This window comes from Rhagoletis pomonella, unplaced genomic scaffold (genome assembly GCF_013731165.1).
Source record: "Rhagoletis pomonella isolate Grant_MI unplaced genomic scaffold, Rhpom_1.0 Rhpom_scaffold_00010, whole genome shotgun sequence".
Taxonomy (NCBI): Eukaryota; Metazoa; Arthropoda; class Insecta; order Diptera; family Tephritidae; genus Rhagoletis; species Rhagoletis pomonella.
In genome coordinates this window covers 18,257,398-18,271,643 of record NW_023458564.1, presented here as the reverse complement: position 1 = coordinate 18,271,643, position 14,246 = coordinate 18,257,398, and positions in this window count along the sequence as shown.

Genomic DNA, 14,246 nt, shown 5'->3' with positions numbered 1-14,246 from the left:
CTAAACTAAATTTATATTTGGCTATTAGCTAAGATTGTATTTTCAAATAGAACCATTTAGTTTACACATAGCTATTAATAAGGTTTAATCAATCAACTTCAATAAAATTTTCGAGGAATTTTTTTATATGTTAAATTCGACCCTGGCGACGCCCATTCGAAAAGGAAAAAATTTACATAATTTTATACAAGCGGCAAAATATGTGAAATGTCCACATCTTACGCGCTGCACATTGTAATGTATCCTCCGTAAGGAAACTCTGGACGAAGTATGTGGAACCTGACAGTTTGGCCCATCGTACTGGAAGCGCACAACCACGAAAGACCTCGGAGCGCGATGATAGAGATATCGTGAAGGTAGCTCGGCGAGATCAATTTAAACTGCTCCAGAAATTGCCACGGAATTGAAGGAACATAGTATCTAGCATCTCAACGATGCAGCATCGCTTAAAAGAAATGGTATGGTGGCCTGGGAACAAGTCATATTTTCTGAAGAGTGCAAAATAAATCTATTCAATTCAGGTTCGGCAAGCGTGGTTTGCTGCAAAAAGATTTAGTTACAGCTGCGTTCAGACTAGTGTAAAGCATTCTCTGTATGTAATGGTGTGGGGTGCAATAACAAGCCAATGAGTTTGTAAATTTTTGTTATTGGAGAGTTACCTTTTCTCCGCCGGCAACATTGGCATCAGTAAAGCCTGTCTTGTACCAAGTATTGAAGGGCTTGGGGGTCAATGCTCTTGGTATTGATGCATACGTGGTGTAATGCTTTGAGTCAGGGATAGATAGTTCAAGACCGACCATACGTGGCGAATATGGCGGATCTAGAGAGGACAACTCGATAAAACCCTTAATTCCGAGTGTAGTCCGCACCGTACTTATGGGATGAATGACACTACGTTATTGTGTCTTATAACGGTGGCCTAGAGATGCCTGGCGACCTCTGGTTGTAAGAAGTCCGGCTCGGTATAATGGGGGCTATGTCCCAGCTGACATACTTTCCCCCATACTCGTGGTACCAATTATGAATGTAACAAATGAAAATAAAAGTTTTTTACAAAAGCTAGGCGTAGCTGAACAGCTCCAAAAGCAAAACCAGACCAATCTTGTCCTTTCGCCTAAAGCCGAAACTTACTATGCGGCAATGTTGGGGCAAGTGGTCCCCTGCATGATGTAGAAATCGTCGACGCTAGCACTGTCCAAGAGCTGGTTCAAAAACCTACCAAAATGGCTTCTTTCCTAAAAAGATTAGAATAATAGCTAGTATAGACACATATAAGTAAATATTATACATAGCACACAAAAAAATGGTATATGATTTTAACCAGACCCACCTACCGACAAGTAATTCGACCCTCTGAACCCGAATCTGAGGTCTGTTTAACTTCTACATCCGCAAAATTTTGAGTGAATTGCGAAAAACCGAAAAAATGGCAAACAAATCGCATAGTTTATAGTTTTAATAAAACCTTCGGAGTAAATGACGTGAAAAATCGGAGCAGAAAATGAAATTCCGACGTAGAATTTTTATACATCACTCATTCGCATACACATATTTATTATGAAGTATATACCCTGTCAGCATTTAGAAGAGCGTTTTCTCGACTATTTCAAAGAAGTAACGTCTGAAGCACTTCTAAACGTTAGTTGAAAAATGGTCCATATTTTACAAAAACAAAATACACTACGTGTATAAAGATGACAATTTCTACTTTGCCTGAATACAGACATAATAAAAATAAAACAGAATAAAATAAAAAATAAATCAAAACAGACCAAAAATTTTATGTTTTATAGAATATTTGAATATTACAATTGATTTAAAGGATTTTGATCAAAAATTATATTGGACAAAGCAAAACACGGAGCTACCACACTATTCCATGGCCCGGAACCCTTTTGCGTGCTCACCTAACCCCATTTAAGGGAGGTTATAAACAAGTGGGTCGACAAAAAATTCGATAGGCACTGGAGTGAATGTCCGGGGCAAAGACAAGCTAAGTGGTTCATCTGCCCATTACAAGAAGCTTCAAAAAAGCTCATAAATCTAGGCAGGGAGGACCTTCGAACTCTCACTGAGTACTTCACGGGACATTGTTCCCTGCGTTATCACCTCTGTAAAATGAATCTTTCAGACACGAGCGTCTGTCGCTTCTGTGAGATGGACGAAGAAACGCCAGAACACATCCTTTGTGAATGTGTTGCCATCGCTAGACCAGACTCGCTCACCTAGGTGACACAACACTTAATCCATTCGAAATATGGAACAAAAAGCCCACCGAAGTTCTAGCTTATATTAAAAGCCATCACGCACAATAGACCACCCTAGAGGTCCCAGTGCTCAAGGCTCATAAAAATAAGATTATTGGACAACAAGATGAGAACTCCGTTGGTAAGTGAATCGTATTTTAGTTTCTGTGCTTACGATTTTAATAAAATATTAGCTTTATTAATTATTGAAATGCGTGATACAAAAGATTGGAGATGAAGAATTTCCGGACGAATACAGCGTTAAAGCAAATTGTGTCTGATGAGTTGGCGATTAATTTAACTTGGCGTGGGACATCGGAGAAGCCAAGCATACAAAACTTTGCGACTTTTTCCATCATAAAAGGTTAAAAAATAAATATTTATTAGCAGTGCTTATATCTTACTAATTTTCATTTTTTAATAATTCCCAAATGTTTGTCACTCCAAGTTCAAAATTCTTCAGATTTTCAAATAAATAAAAGTGTTTTACGCGCCAAGGAAATAGTGCTCTAACGGAAACATTCAAATGAAAATACACGCGGGAATTTACGCTTTTAATATAGTGGCCAAATTTATTTGCTTAACTAAAAAATGTGAACAGATATTTTTGTTGTTTTTAATGTTATTAATAAAACAAATATATTTGCTGTTTTTTACAATAAGATAGAAGTAAAAAAAGAAACCTCTAAGGGTAGTTTTTACGTCCCGTTTCTGTGTCAGCCAGACGACACTATGAAGATACTTGGTGTAGCGTCGTATGTGAGTAAGATTGGATATACCGCTTCTGCCTCTTCGAGATGGCAGGAAGTTACTTCCTCTAGTGTCGCATGTGCGTCAGCGTGGACGTAACGCTTACGGGAACAGGTTTTCCCAAAGGAGGATAGTAAAAATATCAGAAAGCTATAACTTCCGCGATGAAATTTAACTTATTGAAGTTACTTTTCCGCCACGTCCGCGATAATAAATTGTTGCTGGGTATATGTACATAAATAAGTAAGGTAAATATAGACCTCATGGTTGGGAGTGTCCTCAACCGCGTACGCAGGGCCACGATGGATGAAATTAACATTGTTGTGGACCCAATTTCTGCTGATATTATCAGGAGAAGTGCGTGCAATATTAACTATGGTTTGGCACGGTCAAGCTACGAGAAAAGGCCAAGCCATATTTGTAGTAGTCATAATATGTCGTCATCTGTCACAAACTGGCACCTCTCGGGGGAAGTGTCAGGCCATATACACATAGAGTTCTACATTGGTAACTTTCCTGAGCATGAACTAGTTTTTAGAAATCATAGAAAAACGAACTGGGAACTCTTTCGCCTTATTATGGAGGAAGGCGAAAATAGCCGAATGAGTCCAATCACGACCACACAAGAGCCGAGTCTGAACAGCTTCACTCAGATATTGTAATATCTTTCAACCGTAGCTGTCCCCAAGAAAAGTTAAAATCCAAACGTGATGTGCGTTGGTGGATAGAAAACTATTCAATAGAGCAAAAACTATGGGTGATTGGAGCCCTAACCTCCTACAACAAAGAGTTAAGCAGATCCAAAATAGCTAGCAGGCGAAAACACTGTGAGAAAAGTAACAGACCCCCCGAGACAGTACGCCTCCATAAAGCTCTAATAAGAGATCTCAAGAACACAATCGGCACTCTGAAAAGACCAGATGGGAGCTACGCACAGCATCCGGGTTACCACCTTAGTTTAATAATAATAGTTGAGCTCAAACCAAAATGTTTGTTGGGATGCGTGATCAACGCCTATATTAACATGGCTTTATTTTAAATATTTTTACGAAATGTTTACATGAAAATAAAAAATGCCAAAACTAATCCGTTTTTAATGCAGTTAGTTGTTTTTTTTTTTTTAATTTAAACAATTAAATGTATTACGAAAACTTATGTTATTTTAAGATTTTATTTTGGAATGAGTAGCTTTGAAAAGATTAAGATTTATGCTTAGAGGATTAAAATAACTAACTGATAAGAGTTATAAGAAAGCAAGTCTACCTTTTAATATAAAATATAATATGAAATATGATACAGTAAAAATACTTAAGTACATAGATATGTACATAAAATGTGTGTGCATATGTATCTAGCTGCATTTAATTCAAATATTTACTATTTGCCTGTACTTAACACTGCCTTAGTCGCGTTCCAAACAAAATGTTGAATATTCTCAAGGGTAAGAAATAAACTTTTTTCCGTATATATTCTTTTATCAAAAATTATTTTTTTTTTAATTTTAATTTTTTTTTTTTGCTATAATTATATAGATATATAAAGAGACTCCGTCGCCCCGGTGGACGAGTGTCTAGCTACAATCCGCATAAAAGCGAGATTCTTCAACATATCGCTCATCTGCGCCCATGCCCCGACGGAAGAGAAGGATGAGGCATCCAAGGATCTCTTCTAGGAGCGCTTGGAGTGCACGTACGAGCGCTGTCCCGTCATGATATCAAGATCGTGCTTGGCGACATTAATGCCAGGGTGGGCAAGGAAGGGATCTTTGGAACTACCGTCAAAAAATTCAGCCTCAACGACGAAACGTCCGACAACGGATTGAGGCTGATCAACTTCGCCGGGGCCCGAAACATGGTAGTATGCAGTACTAGGTTCAAGCATAAAAAGATCCATCAAGCTACGTGGCTGTCTCCGGATCGAAAAACGAGAAACCAAATCGATAATATTGTGATTGACGGAAAACACGCTTCCAGTATTTTAAACTACGCACACTTCGAGGCCCAAACATCGACATGGACCAGTACCTTGTTGCAGCCAAGATACGCACCCGCCTATGTGCAGCAAAAAATGTGCGCCCAAATATGCAAGGAAAGCTTAAAGTCGAAGAGCTGCAATCACAACAGACATCCAGTGCTTTCGCTTCTCGACTCTCAGACCTGCTCTCAGAGAGCACTCTTCAACAAACCGACATATGCGAGCAGTGGAACCACATTTCCCTCATTAAGTAGCGCCGCCGAAGAAGTAGTCAGATTTCAGCGAGCCCTAAAGAACAACTGGTACGATGAGGAGTGTCAGGAAGCTGCAAAGAAAAAGATACCGCCTACAGGGCCAGGCTGCGATCGGGCGCAACGCGCGCTATGTGGGACCACTATAGGGATCTGAAGAGGGAAGCGAGACGTATTTGCCGCAATAAGAAGAGAGAGGCCGAAATATGTGAGTGCGAAGAGCTTGAAATGCTCGCCGACAGGAAGAATGCCCGAAAATTTTACCAAAGAGTTAGGCGACTTACGGAAGGTTTCAAGACCAGGGCGTACTCCTGTAAGAACAACAATGGTGACCTACTGTATGGTAGCTGCCGGAAAGTTGTGGAGAAGAAGAACCCGAGCCCGCAGTCAATGATAACGGAGTCGACGTTCCACCGCCTGACTGACGAGGTACGGATAGCAATAACGCGGCTGAAAAACAACAAAGCTGCTGGAGTTGAGAGCCTGCCTGCTAAGCTATTCAAGTACGGTGTCGAGGAGTTGATAAGGTGTATGCATCAACTCTTATGCAGAATATGGTCAGACGAACGCATGTCCGACGCCCCCACTGCGATGGGAAGATCAGGTGGAGAAGGACTTGGCTTCACTTGGCGTTTCCAATTGGCGTCAGTTGGCACAGAGGAGAAATGACTGGCGTGCTTTGCTGAACTCGGCCTAAATCGCTTAGGCGGTTACTGCGCCAAATAAGAAGAACTTATACCATGTTCTGACCAGAAAACACTTTGAAAACGAGTTTTGGGATTGTGGGCTGAAGGCTGTTCACACCAGCTGTTAGTGTTATCGTTGACATTTCTTACATCTTTTGATTACAGTTTTCCTACACAAAAACAAAACCAAAATACTTTTCCTTCATTTTCTTTTCATTTACAACCTTTTACTTTCATACGAACTTTACTTTGACTAGCTAATTAACAATAAAACCGAAATGGCGTATTAAATATGACTTCCACTTCGATAAATAATCGAAAATAAACTAGTGAAGACACGGATTTGATTGAGTGGAACGTATGTTTTCAAGTAGTTTTCAGCGAAAACTAGTTTTCGTTTGACAGATTTTACATGGGCGAAAACACAAGTTGTAGGTCGAAAACCAGTTTTAGCAACGAAAACATGTTTTCGATGTTGGTCAGAACATGGTATTAGCTTCTTTTGTTTATACATACATGTATGTTTAATAACCGTATTTCTGTCAGATACTGGTCTTACATATGAAAAGAAGAGCTGATAAAAACAGGGAACATAAATTTAAGAACGAGAAGGTGCAAACGACTCAGTTGAATTCATTATAGTATGGAATTTTTATTTTCTGAAACGTTTCTAGTAGGGAATTTAACAGAGGCATTTGGAACGCAATGATTCTGTTAAATTCCGAGGTAGAAACACAGAAGTAAATGTTTAGCAACAGATATGTATGTGTTTTGCCAGCTACATCTGGCAACATGTGTGTTTAAAGAAGTTGCAGGCTTATAAAAAACGAAAACCTGCCAAATCTTTTTAAAAATATTTTTTTTCATGTATTAAATTTTTTTACTTAATTATGCGCATTAATAAATGAATAAAAATTTTTGTGAACATACGTTTGTACATACATATGCACATAAACAAATTTTGCCTGCGGTTGATTTTTTTGTTACGTTTATAATTTTTATAAGTTTCAGATGATATTTAGTAGAAACACCTTATCCCACTGCCACCCCTTCCACAGAATTTAATAACTATGAAAAGTTTTACATACCTACAGCGAATCAAATATATACATATGTATACATAAACTGTGACGCGACATTTTGCAAGTTTTGGTTATTTTCATTTAGTTTTTTTTTTTTTATTTAATATTTTTTTATGAAACTAAAGCTGACTACTTAACAAAAACCATATACCTATGTATGCACATAAATCCAAATTTCAGACGTTGAGCAAAAGTTCTGCAAAATTTCATAAAACTTTCTAATTTTTTAATCAGCATCTTTAGAAAAAAATTGGTACGTAGCTTCGTAGTCCAATAAATTTTAGTATAACAAGGTGGAAATTTGATGTAACTAGGACGCACCGCTGATTTTTGAATTTTTTTTTTTGTTGGCAGTGTTACCCATTTTTTCCATACAAAGTATGTTCGGAAATTGTTTATACATATAGCAAAAAATGTACTTATGCATCGATATTAATTAATAAACCTAAATTTATAAAGTACATTTTTGTAAACTTAAAACTTTCATTAAAACAGGTAGTTATACATATCTGCTATAAATTTTTTCATTCACGCAAAAAGACAAACGCATAAATATTAATGTATGTACGTATGCATTTATAAATACCCTGCAGCAATTCAGACTCACCCTAGGTTAGCCCTCAGATAGTCCCTATTGTTACAAGCACTAGTCCCTCATAATTCCCCTGCCAACGGTTTCAACTGTCATTTTTAGCATTGGCGAGTCATTGGAAAAGGACCGGTCCAATCAACACTCACCGTAAGATAGTCCTGGACTAGTCCAATGTTGGAGATTTTTTTCGTTGGAGTAAGATTTCGTTCTGCACTTCGCAGATGCTTTTTCATAATTCGAAAACACTAAAAAAAAAATTGTATCATTTTATAACCATGTTGCTTCTGACGGCATTTGAACCCGGACCCTCCTGAAAGCTAACAAATAGTGCACTGAGCTACAGACACGCATGTAAATGTGTGTTCAAATGTTCACTTTACATCAAGGCCATGCCAAGCGATTGGGACATTTATAGGGTGGTGTTCTTTAAACTTTTTTTTATTGAATTGCAAGACAACACCACCCTGTCACTGCCAAACTGTACTTTTCGTCTCTAGGCCGATTCCTTGGGGACTGGTCGAAGGCTGACATTTTCGATGCAAGCAAATGTCCAATTCTGGACAGTCAAATTTTAACCAGTAAAGTACTAGTCCTTAATGGAAAATTGGCCGCCTTATTGCTGCAGGGGAGTTATCATTTGCATTTATATGCGCATAGGGAATTAACTTGTAATATGTTTGAGTATTTATTTCCGAAACGCAAGAAAAAAATGTTCCAGCTATAATGCTTATGAAGTGCATTTTTCTGGAAATCATTCCGAAAAGGGCGATGTGGTTAAATGTGTTACTTCTATGAACGGCAAATTTAATTGGTCGGTGGGATCTTGTGCATTTTTGCACCAAGCATAAGTGAAGTGTATTCACATATTTTAAAGCATTTTGCTTGCTGTGAAAAGGTGAATTGTCCAATACTTTCGTGTTTGAAACCATTTACTAATGCAGGCTCATTTCGTTCACATTTTTTCCGTAAACATAAGCAAGCGAATAACTTCTCTTTGCAAAAAGATATGTATTTGTTAGATATATTACATTTATAAGTTTACTTTCATATTCATATGGCAAGTGTGAACCACATATTACACTTCTATACGATATTTTGATTACAAAGGTGGCAACATATCTCTATTATTAAGTGTCATCTCTATGTTGTAATTTCTGATAACGGTACTGAGTACGTAAATAAAAAAACTATTAATTTTGTTCGTGAAAAGGGTATAGAATTAAATCCGTGTCCCGCATACGTACATGAATTAAACGGTACAGCTGAGAGATTGAATGCAACCATTATGGATATGTCCAGAAGCTGTAAAGACGTCAGCATATTTGAAGAATAGAATTTTAGCCAACACCATTGAGAGAAAAACGCCTTATGAGATTTTTTTTTTAATAGAAAGCCTGATGCCAAATATCTTAAGATTTTTGGAAGCAAAGTATGTGTTCGAATACCGGACCAAATATAAGGATCAAAATGGAACGAGAAAGGGAAATTTGGAATACTTGTTGGCTATACAGATCCTACATCGAGTAGTTTTGAACGATAGGATACAGACTTTCAGGCATGTAGAAGTAATTGAGAAAGATACAAAGATAATAGTCCGTGATGAACCAGTCGAAACATACGATGAAGAACCAGATGAGATGGCTAATATTGAAGAAAAGGATCAATATCCATATGAATCGGATGAATTTTGTGAATGCGAAGACTTGAACAGGACCGTTGAGGAACGTGAACCAAGTAGTTCTAACAATGCGAACAGTCCAGCATTGAGAAGATCTGAAAGAAGCAAGAAGACGACTAGAGATGACCAGTTCGTCTATCAAACGATCAATGTCAATTATACTAACGTCCTGGTCCCGGAAACGTATGATGAAGCAGTTATGTCCCCTGAAGCTCAACTATAGAAAAAGGCAATGGATTTTGAATACGAAAGTCTCATGAGGAACGAAACGTGGAAACTAGTCGAAAGACCACAAAACAAGACTATTATCGGCCTGAAATGGATTTACAAAATAAAGCCAGATGGAGCAGCAAAAGCACGCCTAGTTGCAAGAGGTTTTCAACAGCGCGAAGAAATTGAAGACATATACTCACCTGTCTTTAAAACCCAAACGCTGAAAATATTACTAGCATATTGTTGTCAGAATGGATTTATCATCCATAAAATGGATGTGAATGCAGCATTTCTCAATGGTGTAATAAAAGGTGAAGTATATGTTGAACAACCAGAAGGCTATTCAGATCGTTCCGGTAAGGTGTGTAGGCTGAATAGAGCTCTGTACGGTCTAAAGGATAGCCCGCGTATATGGTATGAATGCTTCCACCGGTACTTGAGTTCATTGGGTTTTATCAGAGATAACGTCGATTATTGTTTGTATTATATACTAATTAAAGATAAAACCATATATATACTACAATTTGTTGATGATATACTGATTTGCAGTAATAAAGAAAGTAATATTGAAGAAATTAAGCAAAAGTTATCGAAAAGATTTAGCATGAAAGATCTGGGTTCAATTAAAAATTACATTGGCATTGAAATAAAGTATGATAAAGAGTCTAACTGTGATATGCTACTAAGTCAAAAAACCTATATAGAGTCATTAGCAATAAAGTACGGTGTTAATAACGCTAGACTACATTCAACCCCAATGGAGGTAAATCTAAAATTAGAGAAGACCGATAATGTAAACAATAATAACATCAAGTATAGAAATATTATTGGTGCCTTATTATACATAAGTACAGCTACACGCCCTGATATTGCATTCAGTGTAAACTATTTGAGTAGGTTTCAAAATTGTTACGAAGAAACACACTTTAAATACGCCTTACGAATACTAAAATACTTATACTACACTAAAGATTTAAATTTGATATATAACATATAAAAAGAACAAAGACTGTAATATAATAGATTGTTACGTGGACTCTGACTGGGCAGGAGATATTAGCGACCGAAAATCCACAAGCTGTTACGTTATAAGATTTTTCGGAAATCATATTTACTGGAAATCGCGCAAACAAAACTCAGTAACCAAGTCCTCCACTGCTGCAGAATACGTCGCATTATCGGAAGCTACTACTGAGATATTACTTGTGAAAGAAATTCTGAAAGCTTTTAAAATTAATATGATTGAACCAGTCAAGGTCTACGAAGACAACTCAGGCGCGGTAGCTATAGCCAAAAATGGTAGTTTTACAAAAAAATCTAAATACATTGAACTGCAATACCACTATGTTTACGAAAATCAAGAAATGAATAACATAAAAGTAATAAAAATTGAATCTCAGGAAAATCTAGCTGATATACTTACCAAATCTTTAGGTAAAACACAATTTGTAAAATTGAGAAATCTTATGAATTTGAAATGAAAATTCTACCTAAATTACATTAAATTAATTAAAAAAAAAAAAATATATATATATATATATTTGCATTTGTATATTGAATATGGAATATAAAAGTAAGGAGGCGTGTTAGATATACTACATTTATAAGTTTACTTTCATATTCATATGGCAATTGTGAACCACACATTACACTTCTATATGATATTTTGATTACAAAGGTGGCAACACATCTCTATTATTAAGCATCATCTCTATGTTGTAATTTCTGGATTCTTCCCTTTTTATATCCGATCGTTGCCCGAGTAAGCTGTATATCTATACCATATTAATATTAAATAAAACTGAGTACTAAATAACTCAAAAGGAGTTTAAAATAGTATTTATATTCATAGTATTAAAATATGGAAGCACCTAGTGTGTAAAAGATAAGTACTTAGTGTGTAAATATAAGTATCTAGTATATAAACTATTAGGCATCTAGTGTCTAAAATTTTGAACATTTATTGAGTACAAACTACGCGCTCTACCCACATAACAAATATATTATTAACTTCAGAATGGAGTGTACAGTGATTGTTTTTTGTTTTGTTATATTTCCAATGTTGTTCATGGTAAATATTTGTTTAAATTTTTTTTATTAAAATATGGGTTATGTTTTAACAAGCGACATATAAATCCAAGTTTCAAACTTTGTACGAAATTTAAATATTCACAATCGACTTCACAATCGATTATACATGGTTACTAGATCAGCAAACAAAAATTGAGTAGTTAATTTGAAATTTGTGGTACGCCGTACAATTTTATTCTTATCTCGACGAATTGCAAAATATTTATCCATTGCCGGGGAATTTTCGATTTTCAGTTTAAAAGCAGAAAAATTATACACCTAAATTAAAGAAATACTGAAAAAGATCATTAACCAAATTGAACAAAAACGGTTTTTTTGGAAACACCGAGAAAAAAACCACATTTGAAACAAATACTTTTAGCTCTAGTAAAATTGTAAGGAAAAAGTACTTGCCCCAACTAGAAAAACTTTAATACAAGAATATCGTGTTGACACGCTGTTAAAAATAAACAAAAGTAAAACTGTTGACAACAAATGTAAAGTTGTTGGATTAAAAATTTTCGCTGTTGAATTTCAGTTCCAAAAGCCACGCTGTTGATTTAAAAGTGAATCTTTAAGCCAACAACGAAATTCACAAGAAGTATTGGTACTTCTAAAAGTAAAATTTTTGTGACACCCGCATTCGTAATTTGAGTTACCGCAGAGCTTGTTGAGAAAATTAAAGTCGCGTCATTTCTGTGGCAATTGTTTTACGAAACAGACGTTCCTTTCAAGTTTAAAAATATGGATTTGAATATTATAAATGTGTCCGAAGAAATTTGGGAAAATTCATTTGAAAGCCAGCGACTTCCAATATCTTATATTGAACTTGAAAATGATATACTTGGAATAGGGATTATCTAGCGAAGCCTACAAATTTTGTCTGAGTGTTCAATTAAATCCGTGGAGATATTAAAAATGATGTACACTCACGATATTGATGAAATTTTTAACAGCGGGACCGTCATCGCAGTCAAAGGGTATCAATAGAAGTAAGTATTGAGAAGCTTTATATTATCATGTCCTTAATAAATATTACATCGTATTATTTCCTAGATTCAAAAGACTTTTATTCGTTCAATTTGCTGCAGTCAATATTATTACCTCCGCGAATCAGTAAGATATCCAAGCCATCAATATCTGACGCTCAAAACGACATGATAGTATATTTAGTAAATTGAAATAATTTCAAACAAAAAGAAGACGAAATGAAGGACTTTGCCATTTGTTATTGGTCATTCAGTCGAAAATCTGTCACAGTTTTATGTCTATTTGGATGGCTTACGCTACAAGGTAACACCCTCACTTCGCGCCCTGGACCTGGTAATAAAAATGTGTTTCATATTTAATTTAGAATATTCAGCAAAGAGCAAATATGTGTGGATTTTTTTACAAGAAATTATATTTGAAATCTCTTCTGAAGAGAAAATTCCAAAATACCAAAATATTTTTTCTAAATTAAATAAAGTCCAATGAGAAGTACTTATTCCACCAATGCTCATATTTGCTCTATTTGTAATAACTCACTTCACTCTGTCAAAAAATTTGATTTTTCATTTCAATGAGGAACATAAAAATCTAATAACTTATCAGAACTTATTGCAATAATTATTTTTTAATTTCCAAATATATACAAAATAAACTTACATTGTTTACATAATTACATTTTATACATATGAAAATACTTAAAACGTTTAAGTGAAAAGTTTTTTCAAACCAAAACTAATCAATTTAGTTTACATTAAAATTTTTCTCAGTGTAAGCCAAAAAAATTGCGTTTTTTTCCAAACAATTTTCACTTCACTTTTACCAACAAATTAATATTTGAATCAAATATGTAAGCTCAAAGTCCAAGTATTTGATTCAACAGCTTCATATTTTTGTAGTAACGACTTCGACAGTTAACTCAAATAAAAAGTATTTAAAACAAAAATGTATACACTTTTATTCTAAATGCAAAAATTGTTGTGTTAATTTAGTAAAAAAAATCAACAGTCTTTGTGCTGTTGCTTCAAATGCGAGTAGTTGTTGGGTACGATTTAACCAATAAAAGTTGTTCCAAATGCAGATAAAATTGTTGGATGTAGAGTTTTTTTCTCGATGTAGGTGCATCCAGTACGAACATAACGGTTGTTTTTAAATAAATTAAAAGTGTAGGGTTCCGGAAGTATAAGAAACCTATTTCGACCCTACCTACAACCTACACTAAGTTTTTGGGTGTATTTCGTGATTTTTTTGTAGCACCGTGTTATATTTACTAGGGCTCGCCCAGCGGTTGAAATTCAACCGCTAAAATTAAGGATAATTTATGTGAGTTTAGTTGAGCTGAAATAAAATTTGTTGGAATGGGTTAAGTGGAGGGGAGTTTAGCTTAGTACTTAGCATAACATAACATAGAATAGCATTAGATTCAATAACATAACATATGTAGCATAACACATCACAATATAACATTCTTCAGTTGTATTTCCTTTTTATCCCTATCACTTTCTTCCTCTCTATCTTTGTCTCTATCGCTTTTAATGTTTATGTTTATGTTTATGTTTATCTACACCTTCATGTTCATGTTCATGTTCAAGTTCATGTTCATGTTCATTTTCATGTTCATGTTCATATTCATGTTCATGTTCATTTTCATGTTCATGTTCATGTTCATATTCATCTACATATTCATCTTCATCTTCATCTTCATCTTCATCTTCAT